This window comes from Amia ocellicauda, chromosome 1, assembly GCF_036373705.1.
Source record: "Amia ocellicauda isolate fAmiCal2 chromosome 1, fAmiCal2.hap1, whole genome shotgun sequence".
Classification (NCBI taxonomy): domain Eukaryota; kingdom Metazoa; phylum Chordata; class Actinopteri; order Amiiformes; family Amiidae; genus Amia; species Amia ocellicauda.
Genome location: NC_089850.1, coordinates 46,116,850 through 46,144,669, shown reverse-complemented (window position 1 = coordinate 46,144,669; position 27,820 = coordinate 46,116,850). Strand labels below are relative to the sequence as shown.

The 27,820-nt window shown below is 39.3% G+C and overlaps 1 protein-coding gene across 4 annotated transcripts in view; it reads right to left on the bottom strand.

Annotated features, from left to right (window-relative positions):
- mapre3b (microtubule-associated protein, RP/EB family, member 3b) overlaps positions 1-27,820 on the bottom strand; it is a 56,039-nt gene that overhangs the window by 27,098 nt on the left and 1,121 nt on the right. For all 4 annotated transcript variants that reach the window (XM_066707062.1, XM_066707037.1, XM_066707053.1 and 1 more), the window contains exon 2: positions 3,512-3,577. The gene's annotated coding sequence lies outside the window, so the exon portion shown is untranslated. The remainder of the gene's footprint in view (positions 1-3,511; positions 3,578-27,820) is intronic.

Sequence of the window (27,820 nt, the reverse complement as noted above, 5' to 3'; positions counted from 1 at the left end):
TGGAGAGCTCAGAATAATGAGCCATTTCCAAGAGCAGGGATCCGAACAAAGTCCTGAACTTGTGCCATGTGACTGTTAGCTGTGTGGTGCCCAGACTGGCTGGCTGAAAAGGGCACTGAATACTTATTTTTCTGCAGCAGGCAACTTGCTGTCAAGTAATAACTGACAACATCATATTTTGCCAGAAAAGCTCACCATAATATGCTTTATATAGATGGTGTGGCCAGAGACGGCACTTTTGCACTTTATTATACTATTTATATGAATTTATATGAAGTTGGTGAACGATGAATAGTGAGCTACCCTGATGCTTTAATGAACCAAAGTACAGGATCCGTCATGATTTTCATGCAATAATGTGAGAAACACCACAGTCTGAGCTGATTAGCTCAAAATGTAAATGTTTATAAAATAGTGCCTTTTTTAAAATTCATGATATGGATCATTAAACAATGTATTCTTCCTGCCCCACACCCTGCTTTAGCTGTTCCCTGGGGACTAGTGATTGATGATTTATATACAATTAAACAATGTCAGTTTTTTTGTGAACTGATTTAAGCCTTTTTGCTGTGATGAAAATCACTCTGTGAATTAACATTGTAAAAAAAAAATTCTCCAGATTCATGCCCCCCTTGCCTGCAACATCCTCCCCTGAACCCCGAAAGATCCCTGATGTGTCGAAACAAGATTAGAAAACACACATATATAAATAAAACAAAACATTTGTTTTACATATTCTAATATAATTCTAAATCAAGCAACAGAGAAAGGTAAATTATCTTGAAATGGTCACAGCTTTTGTGTCAGGTCAACTCTACCTGCTCGGCTCCTATATGCGACACACAGACAACAGCAAAGGAGGCTGCTTTATAACATGGGAGGATGATTTCCATCATATTCATATTATCAAGATGTTTTCCCAGGTTGGTGAAACTTTAAATAATTTTTGCCTCCTTTAGGGAGATTGATGCTCACATATTCCACTGCCCCTGAAAGCACAGAAGAGGAATTTAAAACACTGTCTGAGCTCCAGTTGCAGTCCAGCAGGCACAGCAGGAGGAAGACAATTCAGACATTACAAACATTGACAGCGATTGTTCAGGATGTGTAGAATGTGTTGTTTTTGGACGTTACGGTGTTATTAAAGACACAGATTGCTCTTCAGTGTCTGAAAAGAAGGCACTGAGTCTGACCAACGTCAGGCAAAATTTGTTAGCTCTTTACATTTCCCTTCCTTTCCCTTTTGCAATGTTGGTGCGGCAACAGTGGTGAAGAGCTCAGCAGGCAGAAAACCCTCAGCAGCCTATGGTCAGCAGTGCCTGTGTCATATTTAGGCTAGGTATGATCTCATCTCTGTCTCTCTAGGTAGCAGTGGCAGCTCAGTGCACGCCACCAAGTGATAGATGCCATATAAAAAGGAGCGACCCAGCTTTCACAATGCTCTCTGCTTTCTCCTTTTGAACTATGATTTGCCAGCCACCAGACAGCAGGAGCGGTCCTGCATGCCCACTGCAGCTGAGCTCACGTACCGGGGAGTTTAAATAGGTGACCTATTAACTGACTGTGCAGAGGGTGCAGACTAGGCCTGCTATTGGACTCTTGCTCCACCTCTCTCGCCCTTGTGAAGGATGAAGGGGGGAAGGAGGGAGACATGCCATCTTCCCAAGTGTTCCCTTCACAATCTCTCCAGGCTCTCTAAGAAACCGCAGCGATGTTAGCTGGGGTTTAATATAATCGGCTTGTGGTGTCTGATGTCTGTCTTAAATAACTCCTGCGGAGACCTGCATTTCCAGGGAACTCACGATGATCTTAAAATGTCGTAAGTCTTACAGGCATTAAAACTGTTGACCCCGACAGTTTCCTGGTCAGTGCTTGCCTCATGTCCTGACATTTACAATACTGACGTCTCTCCCTCCTGAGGCCTCTTAGGAGGGGAAACCTGCTCAGGCTGAGAGAGCACACCTTTAAGCTTTGTGTTGAACAGGCCCACTAGTTGCCACTCCACTGAAGGAAACAAACACAAAAACCAATCCAAGAAGATACATCAATCACATTGCTAGGTCACTATAAGGATAATAATATAGACCAGACATGCAAACGTGTTTCAGAGATAGTTTATTAGTAAAGCTAAAGCTGTCTTAATGAAAGAGCAGGTTTGTCTCGTGAACAAACAAACAGAAGAGCTATCAATTCAAACACCTGCAGTCCAATAGTCTGTCCTTGGCATCCTTTTGTGGGCCAGAGAACTCTGATACAAGATGACAATAAAAAACAGACTATTAAAAACATAAATAGGCTGCAGATTTTCGAAATTCATGATGATTAATAATAAGACATTAAGAAGAACATCTGCTGATAACTTGTCAGGATAGACCTTGTATTTATTGGAATACAATTCATGCATTTTTCCAACTTTTCTTTTGCAAGCAAATTTTAATCACCGAATCCAACTACAGAGATGATTACCAACCCTGTACAATGCTTAAAACAGCACCTTGACCTGAATCTCCCACTCCCACACACAGAATACCTTGACCAGTATCTCATGCTCCCACTCACACACACATAGAATACCTTGACCAGAATATTACACACACACACACACACACACACACAATACCATGACCAGAATCTCACAGACTTTTGGCTGCTTTGAGACAGTGTTAAAGATATTAGCTGAATTACACTGGTCTAGACTGGTCATCCCACGGCTAGGGGGCTGAACTGCAGGTGAGTGAGGTTATTGTGATTAACTTACAGGGCCCTTTTCATCATGCATACTGCACATGATACTTCACAGTGTAGGCTAAACGTGTGGTGCAAAAACTGTCTCAGAAACAGTCTCGAAATGTTTACACATCTTATCCTAAATTAAAGCAGAAAGACAACCTTGTGCTGCATTGTGTATTAGATCACAGAGAGAAACCAGCCAGTCACAAAGCCACATTTCCAAAAGTTCCTATCTTGTGTATTAATGTCATCCTGTACAGACAATTATCAGTATTTAAAAATTCTTCAGTTACCAACGTTTTTAGGACACTTGATGCTGTTGGTGCTAATTCCTTTTTAATAATTTTGTTACATAAAAACACAATACGGATTGGCTATTGTAGATCAGTTACAGTGGATCCTGGACCAAATGGTGAGAAAGGGGGTTGATTGTAACATTTAAAAAAAATTCATTTTAAAGATATGTGTGCGCCTAATCCTTACATGTATGATTTGTAATCAATTCAAATGTCATGTGAAGGGTGTCTCTTATTGTGCAAGAGATGTCATTTCAAGTAGTTTGCTTCAGCTATGCTTTGTGGTCCTCCCACCAAAGCTGCACAAGATGACATCTCTTATACAGTAAGAGACTTAAAATTATAGATAAGACGCAGTGTATTCCTGGAGAATAGCCTCCCATAATTCCATTCACTTTCAAGTTAGAGCAAACAAATCATTTGATGATAATTTTCCACAAAGGCAGTACATTTAAATTGACCTCTGATATAATCATCTGACTTACCTTTGAACAGCAAGTCTTGGAGTGATATTTAAGCTTAGATGTCAGCTTCCTGGTGCCACGGATATTCTGTGAACAGAGAAACAGGCAACGTTAACATAGGAATCAGTTAAGAAGGACAATGTCTAAATGCTTTCCACACTCATGTAAAGGCCATTAAACACCCCATTATGGAAGCCTGTGAATGTCTTTCTCATTCACCTCCCTGCAATAACCAATTTAGTGTGTGGATTGATACAAAGACATGCCATTCTGTCTATATACGCTTCATACATCCAGTCTTTAACAGCTGAGAATAATTGCCTCTCTGCTGCAGGAACGTCACTGGTACACATGCAGTCAAAAATTGCTAAGTAATGAATAACTACAGTCACACACAACGTGAGATTAAGGTTGTGCAAAGAACATATTCGTCTCTAAAGCCAATAACAAAAAGACAAAAGCAAAAACAAACAGAACAAAGTGAAAATTAAACGAAAGCCCTGCAATGAATCTGATCTATTAAGCAAAGGATTATAAATTGGGATCTGAAATCTTTCCAGGTCACCGTGAACAACCTGAAAGGCAGTTTCTCAGTCAGACATCTCAGCAATGCCAAATAAGTAAGCAAATAAATAGCTGACATAAAATGCAGGGTTTTCTATTGATACATAGATTGACTAACTCTCACTCCCACTCCGGCAAAGTTTTCTCTAGGCTGAATCCTTATTAAACAAACAAAATAAACAAGCTAGAGTTTTAAAAAGACTATTTATTAAATTATTTAAATAAAGGCAATCGGAGTCTCAGTGCTCCCTAAACCCAGCCTGAGAGCCTCAGACACTCTGTCCAACCCACGCGGTGTCACAATATGTGTATATACACTCACCTAAAGGATTATTAGGAACACCATACTAATGCTGTGTTTGACCCCCTTTCGCCTTCAGAACTGCCTTAATTCTACGTGGCATTGATTCAACAAGGTGCTGAAAGCATTCTTTAGAAATGTTGGCCCATACTGATAGGATAGCATCTTGCAGTTGATGGAGATTTGTGGGATGCACATCCAGGGCACGAAGCTCCCGTTCCACCACATCCCAAAGATGCTCTATTGGGTTGAGATCTGGTGACTGTGGGGGCCAGTTTAGTACAGTGAACTCATTGTCATGTTCAAGAAACCAATTTGAAATGATTCGACCTTTGTGACATGGTGCATTATCCTGCTGGAAGTAGCCATCAGAGGATGGGTACATGATGGTCATAAAGGGATGGACATGGTCAGAAACAATGCTCAGGTAGGCCGTGGCATTTAAACGATGCCCAATTGGCACTAAGGGGCCTAAAGTGTGCCAAGAAAACATCCCCCACACCATTACACCACCACCACCAGCCTGCACAGTGGTAACAAGGCATGATGGATCCATGTTCTCAATCTGTTTACGCCAAATTCTGACTCTACCATCTGAATGTCTCAACAGAAATCGAGACTCATCAGACCAGGCAACATTTTTCCAGTCTTCAACTGTCCAATTTTGGGGAGCTTGTGCAAATTGTAGCCTCTTTTTCCTATTTGTAGTGGAGATGAGTGGTACCCGGTGGGGTCTTCTGCTGTTGTAGCCCATCCGCCTCAAGGTTGTACGTGTTGTGGCTTCACAGATGCTTTGCTGCATACCTCGGTTGTAACAAGTGGTTATTTCAGTCAAAGTTGCTCTTCTATCAGCTTGAATCAGTCGGCCCATTCTCCTCTGACCTCTAGCATCAACAAGGCATTTTCGCCCACAGGACTGCCGCATACTGGATGTTTTTCCCTTTTCACACCATTCTTTGTAAACCCTAGAAATGGTTGTGCGTGAAAATCCCAGTAACTGAGCAGATTGTGAAATACTCAGACCGGCCCGTCTGGCACCAACAACCATGCCACGCTCAGAATTGCTTAAATCACCTTTCTTTCCCATTCAGACATTCAGTTTGCAGTTCAGGAGATTGTCTTGACCAGGACCACACCCCTAAATGCATTGAAGCAACTGCCATGTGATTGGTTGGTTAGATAATTGCATTAATGAGAAATTGAACAGGTGTTCCTAATAATCCTTTAGGTGAGTGTGTATATATATATATATATATATATATATATATATATATATATATATATATATATATATATATATTGTAGTTCTTTCAAGATTGTAAGATTGTGAAAAAAATATTTTTTTTGCAGATTCTTTTATTTCATTTTTGCAATATTGCAAGTGAAATGCTCTCCATGTAGCCACAGGGCAAACAATCTGTAACCTTTCTTTTTTCTGACATGGGGTGTCTGCACTATAAGAATGGTCTAAAAGCTTGTGAGAATTCAGTCTGGTTTGATCAAATCCCTGCCACTAATGCAAACTGCTGCACTCAGTCACAGCAGACAGCACTGAGCTGCTCACTTTAATACAATCCTTCTCTTGCAAAAAGCAAGCTTTTATTATAAAGTCTGCTGGGAGGTAGAAATGAATAATTCCACCAAATTGCACACAGCATACATACATACAAGGCTTAAAGATACACTGAAGTGTATAAACAGAATTGTAGTTTAAAACAAAAACATAATTTACATAAAACCCAGGCAGATTCCACACAGTTACATATTTAACCGGGACTACACTTCATTGGTGCCTTTAGTGGCCTATGTGTAGAGGTGGGATTACACTGTATTAGTATACAGTACTTAGTTCTCATGCAACAAGTTAAAATTAATTTCAATTTTTTTTTTTTTTTTAATTAAAATGACCAACAAAAAGACAGGTGAAGCATTTTAACATGAGATTGCAACAATAATACTTTTATGGTTTTGGATTTGCATTTTTAAATTTTATTTTTAAAATATATTCAGCCATTTTTAATTAATCTGCCAGATAAGTTTAACAAATGCTGTTAAAATAAAATTGATTTTATGATTGTTATAAACATGAAATGAAAGCCTGAAAGAAATCCATGCCAGGACTCAGGATCAAGTCTGATGAGGGTTATCAGTCCTGCTTACTCCTGGAAGCACAGAGTTTCACCTGACAGCTGTAAAGTGTGATGCCAAAGTCCTTCACTGTTCAAGATATTTTGAGCCACGGCCTTGAGACTGCCTTGGTATAACCCCACACCTAACAGAACACTTTGATCTTTTCTCAAAACTACCAACATAAAAAATATAGGTGGGTCAATGAAAAATAAGGTTTTCAAAATGAAAAAAAAAAAAAAATGGATGTAAAATACATTTTTATGTTCACAAGAATGTGAATGTGAATTTTGTGTATTCTTGTTTGGTTTTTAGCTTTTAAGATGGCATTTATTATTTTTTAATACGATTTCTGATTTTAATACCCAAGAAATGTCAGGTGTCGAACTGTATATTAATTTAAAAAATATACTTTTAATGTATTTTGTACAACTGGATACAGGTACATATGAATCATTGTACTGTCTAAAATACATAAGTATACATAATTCTTTATTTATGGGGCTTTTATGGACCCTTATTTATGTTTTTAAGCATGCAATTTCCCAGGGAGAAAGAAAAACTTTATTTGTAAATTATTTGTATACATTATATAAGGTGTTAAATGTATATTTATGACTTACCTTTGCAGTTGCAATGAAAATTGATGTTTTAAAATACAAATTAGCTGATTGTACCACCTGACCATGACTGGTTGTGCCACCTGATATGGTCAATAACAGTTGATTATCACAAAATAACAAGAAAGAAGTTCATGCATTTTATTCTGGTTTCTTTTGGCTTTTAACACCCCCATTTTCACTTGTTTTAAACTTCTTAGACTAAGTTTTTATATATTTTTTATATTACATTTTTAATATGGACATATAAGGAATACAGGTATGTGACACCTATCAAATGAAAATAGACAAATTGTACTATCATTTTCTGCATAGTTGATCATGATCAGACAAACTATATTACACTACTACCAAGTTTGTTTCACGAAAACAGAAATACGTTTTTTGAAATTGAAATTTTTGACATTTTCCTCCATTAAAGTGTAAAGAACATTTTGAGATGAATTTTTTATGCTGAAATACCACTCAAACTGAAATCTGTAGACATTGTTGGGCGAAAATAGCATAAGAAATTAAGGAATAATGTGCAATTGAAATAACCTAACCTATGCGGAAAAGTTTAGAAAAAACTTGTACCACAAAATGCAAAAATAAAAATAAAAATCACTGTTTTCATGAAACTATCATTAATCATTAACTTTCATTAACTATCAAACATTCTTTCATGTATGACTCTGTGTCACTGTGGACTGGAGGTTCACAATGAGATGCTGGGTTAATTTATTTAGTTCAGGTGTTTCTTTTGAAACAAAAATGAATTAAAATAGATGCACTTAAATAACTTAACATCACACAGAAAGATTATTATGATCATTCAAATGTATTTAATATATTCAAACAAATGAATTAACATGACTTTTTTCCATTGGTGTAACTGTAATTCTGGTTGCACCATTTGACTTTTTGGTTGCACCACCTGACTTTTCAAACTCAATTCAAACCTAATAAGCATTAACTTGGACACCTATATTAACTTTTGGCCTTGAAGTAAAGTATATACATACATTTTTAAAATAAACCATAAATTGCTACAAAACCATTTTTGTTTTGTAGTTTTCCAGGGGTCATACCACCTGACATGGTAACTTGACCAAACCTCAACATGGCTCAAAAATGTCAAATTATCAATTTATTTGTGAGAGAATTGCTAATCTTGTTACTGCAGCATAGGGGTCATTTGGGGTCTTCTTTTGTGACACCATATCATGTTCATAGTTTTCTTAAAGTGATATTACAAATGGGTTGCGCCATTTGAAATTTGGAGAAATGCAGTTTCTAAATTTATTTTTTAAATCTTTAAAACCTTTAACATAGCACTGTTTCACAACTTTTAATAATTTATAAGCAATTTAACATACAATTATGCCAAACTATTTGATTAAGATTTTTTTTTTTTTTTTTACTACAAATTTGTTCTCTGCATATATGTTCCGGCAATTGCACCACCTGACATTTTGGGGCTTTGGAACACCCAAACTCAAAAAACGGATGATATTTAAATAAAATGAAATTGGTTCCATATAAAGTAGATATCATAAAAAATGTTTTATATATTACATGTATTTATTTAAAAACTGTTTAGGAAAATAATGGCTTCGGACACAAAAAACTAAACATATAGGTGATTTAGGTGATAAGTGCTAAACAGTGTTTTTGAGAGCATGGCAGTGTTTGTTTTACCTTTTTCTCAGCAAAGTTGCTGAGCGCACAGATGCAGAACCAAGTTTCCATAAAGCACGAGAGCTTTTCCCTCCCTACGTCTGGTCTGCACAGCAAGTATGTCAATCAGGCAAGATGGCAGGAATGGCTTCAGTCAGGGCAGGGCACAGTGCGGCCTTCCTCTCCCAAAACACACTTATGTGGAAGCAGATCATTGTACTAACAGCCCATTACCTCACCACTGTGCATTAGGATCCCTGTGACTCTAATTCCCTCCTCTTGTGCTTCTCCTCCCAATCAGCTGTGAGGGATGTATTCATTGTCTGTTGTGTCTTTTTAGGCCATTGCTAACTCTCACAAAATGCTGTTTCAAGGCACCAGGAAGAAAACTGAACAGGACAATGTTAGGACAACTTCTCTTTCTAACTGAACAAATAATTTTAAGTAGCAGGAGCCCACAGAAGGAGGCCTGTAATCTTGACATACAAACATCCGATAGTAAGAGGACTTTTCAGCTGCAGTGAGAGGGACAGAGCAAATGAAACTGGTCAAATGGGTTTGATCACTACTGGACCACAAGACCGCTTCAGAAACAACCACCTCCCTACCCACCACCCACAAACCCTGCTCTGTCTCTTTAGACATCTATGGCAGTGCTGGCCCACCCTGGTCCAGGAGAGCCGCTGGGCCTTTTTTTTTTTTTTTGTACCCAAATCAGTAAAACTGCTTAATTGAGCCTATAGTTAGGCTATGTTACATTTTCCATGTGTGCAAGGTTTCCAGTGACTTGATTTATGATTTATATAAAGTTGGAAAACCTGGAGGTTCATGGCTCTCCATGGAACAGGGAGAATGAACTGTGGGAAACATCCCGAGGTCCAGAGAGACAGCAAAGTAAAATGTCGTAACTCTATTTTGCATGAATGAAATCACACTTTACCCTACAATTATCTTCACTGCAGTAAACTGAATTTGCGGTGGCATCACTGAGGCTTGCTGGGCACCAAACCCTGATCTTTGATTAATTTCCAATCTGGTGCAATCAAACAGAAATCAGACATAGGCAGCCATGGGATGAGTCATGACATTTGCCTGCCACTGACATACATCCTGGCCTTTTTTTTTACAAGCTGTCAGCCAAGGTATCCCTGTGTGCTGTGTAAACCAGCTTCTCTGGAGCCTGGGGGGGGGTACATATAGCTGAGGACCCCCAGGATCCCACACAATAATGAGTGTAGCATAAGCGCCACCTGACCACTCTTGATGTATAGGTCATATAACACACCACTGCATACGCATCGCACTAATCCCTATGCTTGCTTTGTTTCTCTTTTCCACAAAGAGCAACACAATGTCCCTGAAGCCAGGGATGATTGGACGGGCGGAGGTGCTGCTGATCGTTTGTAAGGGGGATTAGTGATCCACTGCTGATCCCTGACATGGTGACCCTAAACACAATGATATGTAGAAGACTTGATGCATGCTTCCCTTTTCATGGCCGGAAGGGAGATATGAAAAATTTGCTGGAAATTGCTTTGGCCGATAAGATCTGCTTTTACTTAAACCGTCACAGGTCATAGCCCCTTTGCAACCTCCTGCATACCTTTTCCGTATACATTCAAATACAAGCACCTCTGAAGTTATGTACAGCTGGGTCATTTCGGCTCAGTGTCTATCAGCTGTAGGCAGCTCCCTGCTCCCTGCTCCCCAGCTCAATTTACTCCTGCCTCGTCTGGGATGTTCCTGTGCAGCGTCTCACACTGCGTTGTCACTCTGTGTAAACAAAGGAAAACTCTGCCCAAGAGAACTTGAAATCCTACAACAGCTCCATTGTTCCTTCTAATACCAAAACAATAAAATATAATAACATTCTATCAGGAATGTGTTGGAATGTGATTGTGCATCCTTTGTTCTTTTTGTGTTTCCCATGCGTAGTGATATTAACAACTTTCTCTTTTCAATGAATCCTTCAACTTCTGTCATTTAAAGTCTACATTTTTTAATAATAACTTAACAAAACAGTAATGAATTTCCATCAATAACAAACACCTAGTTTAACTTGAGAAGAGTCCTATGGCTTTGAGTGTTTGAGCTTTACAACCCCATGAAGTTAAAGCAAGATTGAGACCATGCTGCCTGTGAGAACACCATTAGGGGCTGTGTAAGTACGGCTCTCTATGTGCCTATTGCAGTATCCTTAGTTGCCTTACAGAGGGATACTGGATGACACTGTTTCTCAGAAATGCTAGTGTTTTGTGGCAGCAGTCCCAGAGTACGCAATTTGAATAGATCAGTGCAAGTCTAATACATCTCCAGTGACTGAACGGGAAGATAAATTACATATTCATTCTGCATTCTTTATTCCAAACTGTAAGTCTACATAATTTTCAAACCACAGCAATCCATTGTAGTAACTGCTACAGATTCACCAGTGTCATTAACCTGATGACCATCTGAATTATAAAATCCCAATATCGCAGAGGTAGATGACGCCAACATTAAAGCACTGCAGTTCGCCCCTAGACAATGTACTGCACAATCCAATACAGTACTCGAACATAAGGATTTGTAATAGTGCCAAAACAAGCCCACAGTTTCAGCATATATCTACTATAGCATAAACTCCTGAAGTAGACAATACCAGAAAGCAGAGAGTGGGTGTGTGCAGAATGTGCTCAGCCCTCCGATGGCATTTGCAGCAGCAGCAGCAGCAGAGAGAGAGAGAGAGAGAGAGAGAGTGAGAGAGAGATGGAGAGCAGTTGGCCAGGGAATGCATAGGAGCTCCAACTCCAGATGCACTGAAGAGCCCTCTGTGCTCTGGTATTAGTGGAGCTTTGAGAAACTACAGGAATGCAGCAACATAACACCAGCCTGTCTATCGTTGCTTGTTTTGGAACACAAAAATATCGTCTGCCTTGAACTCTGTGGATTGTATCAACAGCCCCCTGAGAGAATGTAATCCAGACTCAATCTGGTGAGGCTAAGAGAACGGAGCGTTGAATTACCGAGCAACTTGTAAAGGAGTGAAACTGGTAAGAGCCCCATCCCCTCACTGGCAGGCAACAGTGACTCAGTGCTAGGATGCCTGTGGTACCTCCACTGCAGTCGCCCCTTACGCAGCACCAGCGTTCCCATGAAGGATACAATATCCCTGATGATGGTAGCCATATCCAATATACATTGTGATGAGCATGTGGATTAAAAAAAAAGTATTTACAGCGTTCCACCACAAATTTACAAGCACTATCTTACTTTAATCTTCTGTAATTACAACAGGAACAGATAAGGCCACTGACCCCTGGAGTACCTTTTATATTCCAACAAGCAGGCCTCAGTAGTCAACAAGAGGTCTCCGAATCGAACTGTCGAGTCTAACGGGGGCCCAGCAGCGTTGTTCACATAACGAGAGAGCAGACACAGGAAGACCACACGGCTGAATCGCAGGGCTCTTACGGGTGCTAACAAAGCCAGGCTTGGGCTGACCAAAGCAGAGGGAGGGGGTCAGAGAGAAGAGCAGAGAGAGGATTCTGCAGAGTCAGCTGATGGTGGCTTCAGCAGGACTGGAAATATTTGCTGGCTCAAAGGGATCAGATGAGAATGAAAAAACAGCTGGATCATGAACAGGGATCCGGCCCAACTGCCAAGATCCCGCTGACACATGCCCTGCGCAGCGCTGCAGCTACTGGCATGGGCCCCACTGCCATTACCACACAGGAAGAGGTCAGAGTTCCTATCACAAAGACTGAAGGTGCTTGGGGCAGTGAAACACACCCTGCCCACAGTTCAATATGATCAAAGGCCCATTTAGCATGATTGAAGTCTCGCAGTAAGCTCAAGGGGCACCTTAATTCACATACAGTGTGGAATAACCTAGAGGGAGCTATGGCCATTGGTCATGTTTTGCAGATCAAAAAAAAAATGTGGTGTCAACTAGAGGTCATAACAATGCAACCAGACTGTGTAAGCTGTTGCAACTACAGACATATTATGAAGAGAGCCGTGGGATTGATATTATCATAATTTTTCAGAAGACATTCCTTTATCTGACATTATTTTCTAAATAATAAGGAAAGTGAGTTACTGTAGTACTGGGTTCCCCCATTTGATTAAAATATACACAGATAAATAAATAAAAAGGTTTTGAGTACTGTAATACATGAAAGCAAACTACAACTGTTTACTAAAACACCTTTTCCTGAGTTCCTGAGTGATAAAAGGCAAAACATGATTTAGCTGCAGTACATGAAAGCAAGTGTCTTCACTAACAGCAAAACTGTATTTTAAAAATAATAATCATCATCATCTTGGAGTGACACTTTGCTTTTCAATCACACTTGCAAACGATCCATCAGAATCAAAGACACCACTCAATTAGAAAACAGTCACCCTGACTGACTGCTCCACTTCTGACAATTCACATCCATTCACAGCCAGGATTCAAGCTTGCAACCCTGAGAGCATAGGAAGCACCGAGCAGGAGGTTTGAGCCAGGTGAACAACTCCAAACATACTCCACAATATACAGTATAATAAAATGATTCAGATTTAGGCTACTTTTTAAACTGAAAGTACAGCCTAGTAGCTGTCTTTTTTCAGAGGTCAAAGTACTGGTGGAGTAAATAAGATGTGTAAATGGCGATTGTGTCCCCAGTGAAAATGTCTCCTGAGCTGGGTGATTTATGACTTGTAGAAACAGACAGGGAACATCATGAGTCCGGAATGCAGAGCTTGGGCCACAAGGCCAACAATCAAGGAAACTGCCATCAAGATCCATCGGACGGATAGCAAGGTCAGCACTGATAAGCTGCAAATGAGAGAGACTCCTGGGAAAGGCCTCACCTGATTTATAACTATATTTGTTTCATGACAATTTGTGAGACAGTTTAGAGAAATCTCTGACAGCACAGGCACTTAAATAGTCTCATTCCCTCGATACATTTCACATGTCTGACATCTACTGCGGAAATAACAGCGCAGTATTGGAGCTGTGGTGTATTTCCACACAGGGGAAGTGCATTTTGGCTGTGAAAGAAATACTACAGTGCTATTAATAAATATAGGTATACCTTGAAACGAATTATAAGTTGATAAATAACATGTTTCATGGAAACTGAACACAAATATCTCCTATTTACCTATGACCCAATTGCAGATACCAATTTGCTTCAAAGGCTCTGCAGTATGTAACATTTGATCAACTGATGTGAACTTTCAGAATAATAATTTAGAAGTATGGGAAAGTGTTATTTGCCATTTGAGCCCCAGGACTTCAAAGAGATTTGAAAACAAATTCAGCATCAATCAGAGCATAATATGTGATGGAATTAAACTGGAAAATAACTAGCAACTGCCATGCAAATCATGCAGATCAAGGACAAATCCAGTGTTAATCTCCAAGTGTTACATCACTTTCTGTGTTGCCCCATTATGACTCTTATGATAACATCTAGGCAAAAACAAGGAAATCACCTCACTTATCTGACATTGGCATAGAAACAAGAATCGCAGTGCTGTCTTGGCAATGTTTATTTTTGCCCTTGTCTAATGGCATTCAAATGATCAGCACTGCATCAACCACAACTGAATATTCGTTTTTACAACTATGCACATCAGGTCAAGAGATGCGTACATCATCAGACATGTAGGCAGTGCACTGGGTCCCAGTTTTACTGTCAGTTGATTTACAAAAAAAGAATGAATGTAATTTGATGTAAAATAAACAAACATACAAGGATGTTCAAGGAAGGATTCAAACTTTAAACAGTTAGGTCTTCGTAGGCCTGCTTCGTAGCCCTTGGGTATGTTTACCTACTGCGTAATGAATAAATCCCTGAAGCAGTTTAAAATATTTATTTGACATGTGAGAAACAGCCCAGTCAGTAGGCAATTGATATACCTGCTGTAGAAAGACATGAGTGAAAGGAAAATTGAGTGAAGGCATTTTGAGTTCATTTCTTAATTTGTCACAGACAGTACAGAAGTAGAGAATCAGTGATGTGGCATCACACAAAGACCAAGAGAAACCAAGCTTTGCTGAAGGTAAAAACATTAGCTCTTTTAGAATTGTTTTTTGACCATGAGTTACAAGAAAAATGTTTAATTCTTGAAATGTATTTCCTTCCTATAGATGCCACTTCCTACATGTCAGATGTCAGACTGCATAACAGTCCAGAGAAGACAGGGAAAACTCATAAAACAGGTTTTGGGTATCAGCAATTTCTTGGGCAATTAAGTCCAACACTGTAAAGAATTCATTAGGGCCACATTACCATTTGGAAGTCATTAGACATAAACAATCTGACAGTATCAGAGGAAAACCAAACACTTAAAAATCTTAATTCTTGCAACCTGTGTTTACTGTGCTGGGCAAATTTATCAAAGTCACCCAGGAGGAGTGAGCGTAACAGTGTGAAAGATACAGCAAATTGAAAACGTTTGCATTTGAAAAGTGTTCTGATAGTCACACAGCTCTCCTATCAATTAACCAGCCACAAGAGGCAAACACTTCAAGGGACTAAGTATTGAAAGACAGGTGAAAAAACAAAAACAAACAATAAAAAAAACTTTCAGGTCGGCAATAACCATAGACTACATCTGATCCAGAGCTCAACATCCTACTGTAAGAGACCCTGCTGCCTGCTGTTACACTACTAAATTCAGCCCCAACCGCCTCAGACAGCAACAGCCAGAGACTAAACAAATAGCACGGTATAGTCCCTATAGTTACAGGGATACACTAGTGGAAGACACAGATAAACCAAGAAAAAGGCATCGGTGCAAAGGAAGGGTACTACAGCATCCCAACCAGGCTGCCCTGCATTGCATGGTACTGCAGTTACAGAGACTTCAGCTGTGGCAACCGTCGATATTAATACACATAATCTCAGATGAGAAACCTTTTAAAAGTCACTAACTTCAATAATGGAAGACATTATTACTTGCCTTGGACTGCACTCGATATTTTCTTATTTTTTTAAATAAAATAAAAATTAGGCTGGCTCATTGCTTTACATGATGTTGATTTGTCAGGAAGTCAGACTTCTGAACAAAGAAAAGCAGGATACACCACTATCCACATTCAGAACGTGACATGCATATCTCTGGCTACTGTATTGGGCACAAGCGACGAGACACCCACACAAGCCTTGCATTCATTACTTCTCCAAACTGCAGTGTCACTGCATCCATTTAGGGACTGCCTGATTAAAATTAATGATTAATTTACATCTGTTTAAGCTAGAGAATACAGACAAGCAGCCTATACACAAATGTGGAAGACAGACAGTCAGTACCACAGCAGTAGTAGCTGTATTGAAACAACTGCTGCATGGAAATGTAAAAGAAGCTGTATGAATCCAAAGCTGAAGCTGTCGGATTTTTAAATATGTTGTTTTTAAGGCACAGATAACCCTCCCATTTGTCTATACAGTTTGTCATCATGACTTCCTTATGACAAATCTTATAAGACACATAATAATATCAACTGCAGCACAAGTCTAACAACAATCAAATCTGAAGGATCTTAACGTAACTGAATTTGTCCAGCAAACATCTAAACCCAAAGAGATGTGATGACACTTATAACGGTGAGAAGCAGCAACAAGATTTTCCCAGAGAGGCCCTGAACGTACAGGTCAAGTGCACTATAATAAATTACTCTCACATAAGACTGGCTGTGTGAAAATATATAGCTAAGCATGGCTGTATCTCAATCATTTTTCCATCCCACAGAGAACAATAGTTAATATAGATTTAAAGGAAAGCTCAGCTGTGGCATTCATTATTCTGGCAGAGGTCTACATATCTAGACTGTTGGCTTTTGTATTTAACCAACAAAAACATCCACAAAACAATACTGAGCATTCTGGAAGCAAGGGCATGTAAGAGCCTTCACAAACTGCTATAGGGAAACAGGATCCAGACTGGCTATAAGCAGACTACTTAGGAGTTATGAAAACATCAAATGGTGGACAACAAAAAAGCCTGGTGTGACATAGTAACTATGTAAATGAGCATATTTAAAATCCTTGAATAATTTGCTTAATGCTAAATAATCATTGTTAACATGAAACATAGACAGTAGGTAATAACAAAGTTATTTAACAATCGTGTGGTACTGTTAGTATCATAATATCATAATAACAAGGTCATAATATTTTCTTCTAGTTTTCTTCACGCTCCGGATGCATAAATACTGATGAATTTCAGGAAGCCAGAAAGCACAGTATGAAATAGTTTATTTCAGTGTTTGTTTGTGAACAGGAAACCAAACCTAGAAATACTGTAGTGCATGAACTTTGACAGAGAAAACACTAACACTGCATTGCGTGTTACAATAACTTTGTCCGCCCTCAAGGAATTCTGAATGTCTGACTCAGGAAACTGGACAATGTTTGCGCTCTCTTAAGCTATAGTTCACCAATTTACTTCCACTTATCATGCACATTCATCTCAATAAAAATGAGACTTTTTACAAGTAGCAACTAAAGAGATCCACTTCAAGGAGAGAAAATATTTGTCAATCAGTTTAATGATTGTCCTAAATGAGATGAGCATGAACTCTTTACCTTCAGTGCACTGTAAACAGGAAACAGATCACAAGAAACATGAGTGTTGACCTTTTCTTAAAAGCCTCCAGACAGGGCCATAAAAGGAATAACCTGTTGTGAATGATTTCAACTCTCTAAGTCGAGTCAAGTACCGAGAACTCATAACACAATGTACATTCAAAGCCACAGTCTATAAGGAGGAAATAGGATGCACCGTTATATTGTCTACATTAAAAATATAGTTTAAATTCTCTATTCTGATTCACTCCAGTTAGAGAGGTTTAATTTGCCAATCGCTTTGTTCCCGTCAATGCAGAATAGCTGTAATGCCGCACTGCATGTAAACGAACACACCCTGGCATTGCACAGAGACCCAACGGGGCTATCAGATACCTTCGTCAAGGGACTAGAGCAATACGCACTTTCCACCTAGAATCTCAGAAATAAGCAGATTATTTGTGAATGTTTGTGTATTTAACACACACTGATTAGGAGAAATCTAACTATGATATCTGTATCCTTTAATATTTTTTTTTTACTTACAAAAAATCTGAAAATCTGTAGAAACATCTTGAAGAGGCCAGCAAGTGAAGCATACATAGTATACCATTTAATTACATTACAGTATGAACTACAGCCAAGGTTAGTGTAACCGCTTACCATTCAATGATAGTCTTCTACCAGAAAAGTATCTAATGTTAATGTTTTCTTTAGTTTCTAGTTTCTCAGGCCTATTATCTTCTGCCTCTCTCTTGCCACAGTGCTACTACTTTAGCAGCCACTGTACTGGTTTACAAAAATGTTTGATGAGCCAACCAGTAAAACTCTCCATGAAAGAGTTGCCAGTTCAGATCCAGACAACAGCTGTCCCGAGTTCCCAGGGGGTGAGGCATAACTGGCAGAGCTCGGCAAGTGCTGAGTCAGCAAGCCGATCCTCAATTTACCAGAGACACACAACTACAAGTCTGGCTCTTTTTTCATTGTACATGCTCCTTTTAGGTGATATCATTCAACGACATAATATTAACTTTCACAGTTACGCAGACGACACACAATTATATCTGTCAGTAAATCCTAACAACACCATAGACCTAGAAAAACTAATGTGCTGTCTGTCTGAGATTAAAACATGGATGACAAAAAAATGTCTTATGCTTAATTCTGACAAAACAGAAGTCATCATTTTAGGAGACAAAAATCGAACTGTTCATCATTCACTAACAAAACTAAATAATGATAACTTTAATTTCTCCCCTAAGGAGATGGCACGAAACCTGGGTGTCATCTGTGATCATAATCTATCTTTTGAATCACACATTCAGAATGTGTCGAGATCTTCCTTCCTCCAGCTTAGAAACATTGCTAGACTAAGACAATTCCTCTCGTTACAGGACACACGCATTTGTTACATCTAGATTGGATTACTGTAATGCCATTCTGTCAGGCAGCACAAACAGAGCTATTTCTGCACTTCAGTTAGTCCAAAATGCTGCTGCAAGAATCCTAACAAAAACTAAAAACATGAACACATCACTCCAGTATTGGCTTCTCTTCTATTTATTCTAGATAATGTAAAATGTTTACAGGTCTATATTTGATTTTATTGTATTTATGTTTTTTATTTTGCTGTACGTTTGTTGTATGTTTACCAGTCTGTAAAGCGCTCTGTGGCTACCCTGCGAAGGGCGCTATACAAATAAAAATTGATTGATTGTTTGATTGTAAGTTCTCCACTCAACTATTGTTCTCATTTGTTAGCAATAGCATGAAAAAAGCAGACTGCTTAAAGTTATCCCTGCCTTGGACAATACTTATGTGGTCAGCATCTCTCTTGAAATGAGAGCTCAGGGTAAGCATTACTGGGATTCCCACACTAATGATAGAAAGACAATTATTAGATTGTTCTAGTAAAGCAAAGTTCCAGCTGGAGGTTGGTTGCAATGAAGCAGCTAAATTATAGTCAACAATTGTGAATTTTATATATTCCAAAAAAGTACCAATTGTTTCCTATCCGTGAATAATAACATTTCTCTCTTCCAGCTGCAAGGACAAACATGTAAACCACAGGTTATTCAAGATAAAACTGGTAAACCATAAATCACGGTCTCAGGGGATGCCAGTAAAGCTGTCAAGATCCTGTTTGCCAGGTGTATGAATGTAGGTTTGCCATTGGCTGCTTTAACCAGTTGGCACAATTCCTGGAGGTATTCCAGCAATTCCTGCAGATAAAAAGCTTCTCTTTTCACTACTTTTAGGCCAATGGGACAAAACACAGTCTCACAGTCTCCAGAGTGGAACCCTATCTACAGAAGTGGCTCTGAGGGCCAGGCCGGCGCTAGTAGTAGCAGCCACAGACTGTGGCCTTGCTGAGCAGCAGCCCTCAGTCAGAGGACAGGCCTTGTATGGGACTCGGAAATGCTGAAGGAAATAGTTCATTTCCCCATGGAGGACCCTGATTAAAGGAAATCAGATGCCTCATGATACATTTTTAAAGGGAAGGTCTCGATTTCCAAACACAGTAATTCAGTCACACCACAGCTGTAGTGCTTCCGTACTGTAGCCTAGAATAACACTGAATCTATTCATGACTCGCAATGTTTTGATTAATCAGAATTTAATCATTCAGAATCTCACAACGGTCTTCCTCATGTTGAGTGTTTTCCAAGCTCTATTAACTGACAAATTCTATTCCCAGTGACCTATTAAAAGCATACAGCTTGTGTGAAGATTGCAACATTTGTTTTAATAGATTGCAGTTGCCTGAAGACAAATGTGTTCCAATTCACAGAATAACATTTCAATCATTTTGCAATTAAGAAGTTCTTCAGTTGTTAATTGGAGGTGACAATTAGAAAGGCAACATAGATTTGATTAATTTAACACTTTCCAAAAGACACAATTTAATACCTTGTTTTGGTTTTATGATATAACTAGAGTCTGCAGCAGCCTAGGCTACATGAGCGGCATATCCAACTGTTTTTACACTGAAAAGGAAACCAAGGCATGCAGAACGCATGGGTGGTAAAGTATTTTGAGTATCAATCAAAAGAGTCTACATGCTAATATTAATCAATAGTTTGACTTTATTTAAAATAATGTATCCAGTTCTGGTGACATTAAAAAAATAAAAAATAAGATAATGATCCAAGGTATGTTGACAGGTTCAAATAAAGTTATTTCTTCAGCCTTTAAACAATTGTGAGTGTTTTTGCAAAGAAACCAGGACCAAAGGACAAAAATGGAAAGTGAAGGGCAAGAGACAAAGAGCAGGATTAGGCTACCACAATAGTTGCTGGCTGATGACGCCCCTGCACTGAAACATGCAGCCCTGGCAGCGTTTTTCTTTTCTTCTTCCAAACCATGGCATCACTAACTCTTATGATACATTTTCGAACCTGTGGTGCAGCTGAACCTGTTATAACTTAAAACTAAAAATGTGAATGGTATATTTTGAGGTGCAGGAGTGATCCTATAATGAATCAGAAGACTCTTGATCTGTAGGATTGCGGGGTGTGTTATGCTACTTCCATTTTGGGACCTGCTTTTATACACCGCCTAACCCCTTACCCTTGTTGTTTTGATTACAAGCTACCAAATCACATTGCAATTGCCACTTCAGACAGACCCTGCAAGTCACAGCAGGGTCACAAGCAGGGTTGGGGTCAATTCAGTTTTTTCTATTCCAATTCCATTTGCAATTCAATTGCAATGCCAGTAGAACCTATGATGTCAATGGCAAAAAGAACTGGAATTAAAATTTGACTGGGTCTGAAAAAATGGAATGGACCCCAACCCTGTTAACAAGGCTCTTGGGCAGGGGCATTCAATTATTTTGTGTCAGGGTCCAAATGTCTTGGTCAACGTATAGTCAAGGTCCAGACATGGGGGACTTTCAAGCATTTCATGTCTTATTAGATTCAAGTCTTCACAATTTCCCTGTGCCCCACTGTCCACTGCACAAAATTAATGTTGAAAACTTAGGGCCTTTTGAGAGTAATTCAGGGCGGGGGTCCTCTCCCACAAGATTCTGACAATTGGAGACCAGAAATTGTGTCATTTCAGAGTTGAAAAACATGGCTCAAAATCTCCATGAAATCAGGCAGATTTGCACTCAAACATATCTTTGCTTCACAATCACATAACACCAGCGAAAAATCACATATCAACCAACATTATGCAGGCAAACTAGATGCAGTTTCTGGTGCTTGTCAATCAAAGATCTAAAGATCTCTGTAATTGAAACGGGTGAGGATGCACAATTCTTGATTTGTGTGCCTGCGAGAAATATGCGTCTTCATTGGAAATCAGCTGTTTCCGTCGCTGATGTAAGAGTTTCTAGTTGAATACAAGCTATGGCACCGTGAGCCCCTCCCTCCCTGGTCATGTGTATGCACTTGTATATTTTGGAGGTGAGGTTGAAATATGTCCATCACGACAAACGATCCGCAGTTTAGCTGATTAATTATAGAAATCAGGAAAACAAACCTAATACCTGCTTTTATACAAGTACAAAGTGACGCTCTTACCCCAGTCTAGAACACGTAGAGAGACGCCCGAACTGGGAATCTGCACGTGACCAACTCTATATAGCTCTATATAGGACATCCCGTATTAATACGTCACATTCTATTGGCTAATAACCAGGATGGGCTGCTACTAGGTTCCACACAATAACAAGCACTGAGTGCAACAAACTTCCATAACAATACATTAAAAAAATTATAATAATGATAATAAGTTAATTAAAATTATCCATTCAAAAGCATCTGGCAGTGCTGATTTGGCCCACGGTCCGCCTATTGACTACCCCTGCTGTTGGATCACTCAAAGTTCAAAAGGGAGATTACCACTATAGTGAGGGAAAAAAGTATTTGATCGCCTGCTGATTTTGTATGTTTGCCCACTGACAAAGAAATGATCAGTCTATAATTTTAATTTTAGGTGTATTTTAACAGTGAGAGACAGAATAACAACAAAAAAATCCTGAAAAACGCATTTCAAAAAAGTTATACATTGATTTGCATGTTAATGAGGGAAATAAGTATTTGACCCCTTCGACTTAGTACTTGGTGGCAAAACCCTTGTTGGCAATCACAGAGGTCAGACGTTTCTTGTAGTTGGCCACCAGGTTTGCACACATCTCAGGAGGGATTTTGTCCCACTCCTCTTTGCAGATCCTCTCCAAGTCATTAAGGTTTCGAGGCTGACGTTTGGCAACTCGAACCTTCAGCTCCCTCCACAGATTGTCTATGGGATTAAGGTCTGGAGACTGGCTAGGCCACTCCAGGACCTTAATGTGCTTCTTCTTGAGCCACTCCTTTGTTGCCTTGGCTATGTGTTTTGGGTCATTGTCATGCTGGAATATCCATCCACGACCCATTTTCAATGCCCTGGCTGAGGGAAGGAGGTTCTCACCCAAGATTTGACGGTACATGGCCCAGTCCATCATCCCTTTGATGCGGTGCAGTTGTCCTGTCCCCTTAGCAGAAAAACACCCCCAAAGCATAATGTTTCCACCTCCATGTTTGACGGTGGGGATGGTGTTCTTGGGGTCATTCCTCCTCATCCAAACACGGCGAGTTGAGTTGATGCCAAAGAGCTCGATTTTGGTCTCATCTGACCACAACACTTTCACCCAGTTCTCCTCTGAATCATTCAGATGTTCATTGGCAAACTTCAGACGGGCCTGTACATGTGCTTTCTTGAGCAGGGGGACCTTGCGGGCGCTGCAGGATTTCAGTCCTTCACGGCGTAGTGTGTTACCAATTGTTTTCTTGGTGACTATGGTCCCAGCTGCCTTTATGATCATTAACAAGATCCTCCCGTGTAGTTCTGGGCTGATTCCTCACCGTTCTCATGATCATTGAAACTCCACGAGGTGAGATCTTGCATGGAGCCCCAGACCGAGGGAGACTGACAGTTATTTTGTGTTTCTTCCATTTGCGAATAATCGCACCAACTGTTGTCACCTTCTCACCAAGCTGCTTGGCGATGGTCTTGTAGCCCATTCCAGCCTTGTGTAGGTCTACAATCTTGTCCCTGACATCCTTGGACAGCTCTTTGGTCTTGGCCATGGTGGAGAGTTTGGAATCTGATTGATTGATTGCTTCTGTGGACAGGTGTCTTTTATACAGGTAACGAGCAGAGATTAGGAGCACTCCCTTTAAGAGAGTGCTCCTAATCTCAGCTCGTTACCTGTATAAAAGACACCTGGGAGCCAGAAATCTTGCTGATTGATAGGGGATCAAATATTTATTTCCCTCATTAACATGCAAATCAATTTATAACTTTTTTGAAATGCGTTTTTCTGGATTTTTTTGTTGTTATTCTGTCTCTCACTTTTAAAATACACCTACCATTAAAATTATAGACTGATCATTTCTTTGTCAGTGGGCAAACGTACAAAATCAGCAGGGGATCAAATACTTTTTTCCCTCACTGTATCTCACTGATCACTCAGGTTTGGTGCACAAGGGAGTGATTTTAGGGTTTTGAAATTGTATACAGTTTGCAGAAAACGCAATCACTCAGAGATAAATGACTTCTTAAACAGCTTATGCATTTTACAGCAGCTCTGTAACAGTCAAGCACTCTTGAAAGGAATAGCCTTTCCTGGAGTTTGCAAATAATGACCAGAGGATCCGTCCGTGGTTATGAAGAGGCATATCTGACAGAACAACTTGGGGGAATACACATAATAAAGCTTAAGATGGAATCCTACTGCCCTGAAGCAGACAAGTGAATGTTTGAATAGGTGCAGAGTTTAACTTCCGACATTCTCCTACTTTTTCTTGCTTTATTTTTTCAATCAAAGAACATCGTAATATAGGCCTACTTCCTGTATCCCATTAAACACTGACACCCCTGTGTATAAGGCATACTGCATACTATAAATACATGGTTAACATTCTAGTCTCTGATATGCACTCTACAGAATTTGCATTATTGTCCTTCGTTGAGGCCCTAATGCCTTTTTAGGTCTACACTGATCCCCGGTGATCAGTCAGTACCGTATTCAAATGTATACAGTCCCAGCCATGGGCTTTGGAAATTCCACATGTCCCCTGACAGTGAAAACTGGAATAGGAAGGAGAGAGTATTGCAGTTATTTATGCAATTCTGCATTGTGTCTCACCCCAGTGTCCTGTTAAAATTACATACTACATTCAGCTGCAAAAAACACAAACAAAAAAGTCTACAACAAAAAACACAACAAAAAAAAAACCAGTAGTTTCAAACAACCAACCTCTTCTATTTCACTACCGAGACAATGATATATTTAAGTTCTCAATAAACATCCTGAAAGCCATTTCATTTCCTGCTGATACATGTTGGTGGTTCTTCAGCATTGTTTCCCCACACTCCTGTGTTCTCTGATGAGACTGAAAACCCATTGTTTTTCCCCCAGACATCAGTATTGTGACAAGAGGTGGGTGGCAGAATTGCAGAACTGTCTTTTTTGTTTTGTTTTTTTAAACATTGAACAGTACAAATTCTATGCTTTCCCAAACAGCATCCTAGTCTAAAAGTGGACAGAATATGTTTACTGTACAACAGAACTATATAGAGAATTGCATTTTCCCCTCTGTCCTGAAACCCTGAATGACCCACTGCAGTATTTTCTTAAGTCTCATGATCTTTAGGAGCTGAACAGTAATCATCAATGATTACATTACTTTAATTCACACATGTAGACTATATTCCAGTTGTCCCTTTTAAAACAGCATAAAGGAAGCCAGTGAAAGCACTTTGTTTTGCAGGCAATTTAACAAGTAAACAGTGGTCTCGCAAGCTCCAAACACACAAAATAACTGCATTCCAGTAGTGAATGACACCGCATGGAGACTACACACAACACAGTATCTGTGTTCACTTCATTTTTTTAGCCAGTCTTGTAAAAAGAAAATGCACAATTCCAATGTAAAATGTTCTGACTTAAGAATATCAACCACTGAATATTCATGTAATGTCAGTCTTAGTTTAGATTGGTCTCTTTAAAAATTAATCTCATAATCACAATGTACTAATATTATTATAAAATGGCAAACATACAATCTGACCACATATATTTGCTGTACTGGATATTTTTTCCTCTGAATTACTGCTTCAACAGAGCAAGAGATTTGCCATGAAACATTAACATGTTAGATCTAAACCCAAGGAGGATTTAATAAATGAACATCTTGTATATTAATAATTTCTCCGCTTCTTAGTCGACCTCCTTTAAAAATGAGTTCATTTCGGTGCATTACAAATGATATACAATCATTTTACGATAATGATTATCTACAAACCATGTTGTTTACCAAACTGTAATGAGCTGCAGTCCAATCTGTTAATCTGTCTATTACTCTGTCAAAGACTTTAATGTAACTCTCTCTGTCATGACAGTTGTCTTTCTGATTCCAGATCTTTGTCCATAAGTTTTGCACCTGCATCTTTACTGCAGAGAAAAACCCTTAACAATTTAGGATCTTAGTTATTGATGGTTTGAATTATCGAGGAGGCTGGCGACAGGTCCTTAAAATAGAGCATTCTTTTGTGGCAAACAAAAAAATGTGTGCATCGGACATAGCAAAGTAATTTAACAGAGCTGGGCCATGGAGGCTTATCGGACGTGCTTCCACAAAATCCAGCACACAAGACATCACAGTGTCCTATCCCTGATAAAACCCATGATTGCATTACCTTCCCTACACTGTTTTATGTCCACAATTCTGCATGGTCAATGTAGACATGTATTTTCTATACTCTGTTGCATTTTCAATTTATCACCTGTGGTGCCAAAGTAATCCACATATGAAGTCTTTTCAGGGTGGTTTAATTACATCGTACTTTAATTCAGTTTCTCTGGAATTTGAATAGAAAAGACTGTAGCTACAGGAATAGGACAATTAATTTTTCATTTTCTTTTGCACAATCTTATCCATGTTAAAGCTCTGAATGTCTGATTTCCCCCACGCACACCAGAAAGGCTCCTGAGCAGAAAGAACAATCAGTAACGCAAAGCCTCAGATATGTGCCTTCTGCCTAAGAAGGAAATGTGATAATGGTGACCAGGGTGCTTCAATGCACTCAGCGAGGAGGCTGGGCAGCATGCCTTTCAGAGAGGATGGGATGATGCATTTCCAATGCAAGATCAAGCACACAGTGCTTATTGTTTAAAACTTTCCACAGTTAAAGAAAATAACGCATTGTGGCATTGTCACACTTTTCTTGTAGTGTGTATCCGTTACATCAGCAAGACAAACGTAGTCAAAGTTCAAATCAATGATTGATTACATCACAGTGGTGTCTACTCCCAAGGCTGCAACACTTATTGTGCTAAATGATGCCTACAGTCTTACTTTCTTAAATGTGATGGCAATGCATTCTCCAGCTGCTGGTAACTAGTCAGCACTGTGGAGTTTACACAGACTGCAAGCACAATGATACCTGTTACATGGCAGCTCCCTGTGTGGAAGAAAGTTGGTCAACTAGGGAAAAGTCAACACAGGTGGCTTCATGCATCATGAAAATGGTTTCTTGTCCTAAACAGCTACAGTATGTGTTTCAACTTTTTTTTAAAGCACAATGTGAGCACTTTACTTTACTGTACTGCTTTTTAATTTTACATTCTAGTAATGCACAGCAGCAGCATAGTGTTGACAAAATCAGTATGAAAGAGTCCTGAAAAACACGCTTACTGAAGCACTCAGACAATGGATACATAAATTAATATCCTGTTGAGACAGATGACTGTTGGTGAATGTTCACCTGATGAATCTTGATTTATCATACAGAGTGCAGTGCCTTCAAAGACCACTAGCTGTCAGCCATTGGTGTCGCAAATCTCAGGCAAATGTCCATGGACTTCTTTCCAAAGAAATGTATCATTACTAAGGTACTTACTGAAAACCAAGAGCAACGCACTAGTTGCTAACGGTGCTAAAATCCCTCTCTAGTGGTTCTCTGATTTCCAGTAATCTGTTAAGATTACCAAAAACTATGTGCAAATTCAGTTGAGTTTAAGAAGGAGTTGGGAATTTGAATATTTGTTAAACATCGCATTGTCTAGCATATTGTTTCTATTCGGGTCAGGAAAAAGGTGACATATCAATAATGCAATAATCCATATAGTCTTGTAATCTTATAACAGACCTAAACACCGCCTTTAAATTAACACAATGCCACCCTTGAAACATTGACGACTGGTATGTAATCTCAACTGACAATGCATTCATGTGCGTATCTATGCAGTCTCTAATTAGCTAAAACAGACAGTTTGAATAACCACTGCAGAATTGCAATTGTCTTCGTAATAAAGCATTCATCACAGACCAACTTCGATGATCTTCTAAGCTTTTGCTGAAACAGATGTGCAGCTCAGTTTACCGACCACCGTTAAGCTTTTGCATGAATGTTGCTGAGTCAACCGCAAAACCTTGTGGCCTTAGGTGTGTGGTCACACTGGGGATACAATCTCACACACGTCGCAGTCACCATGGGTGTCCGTACACACACATGTCGC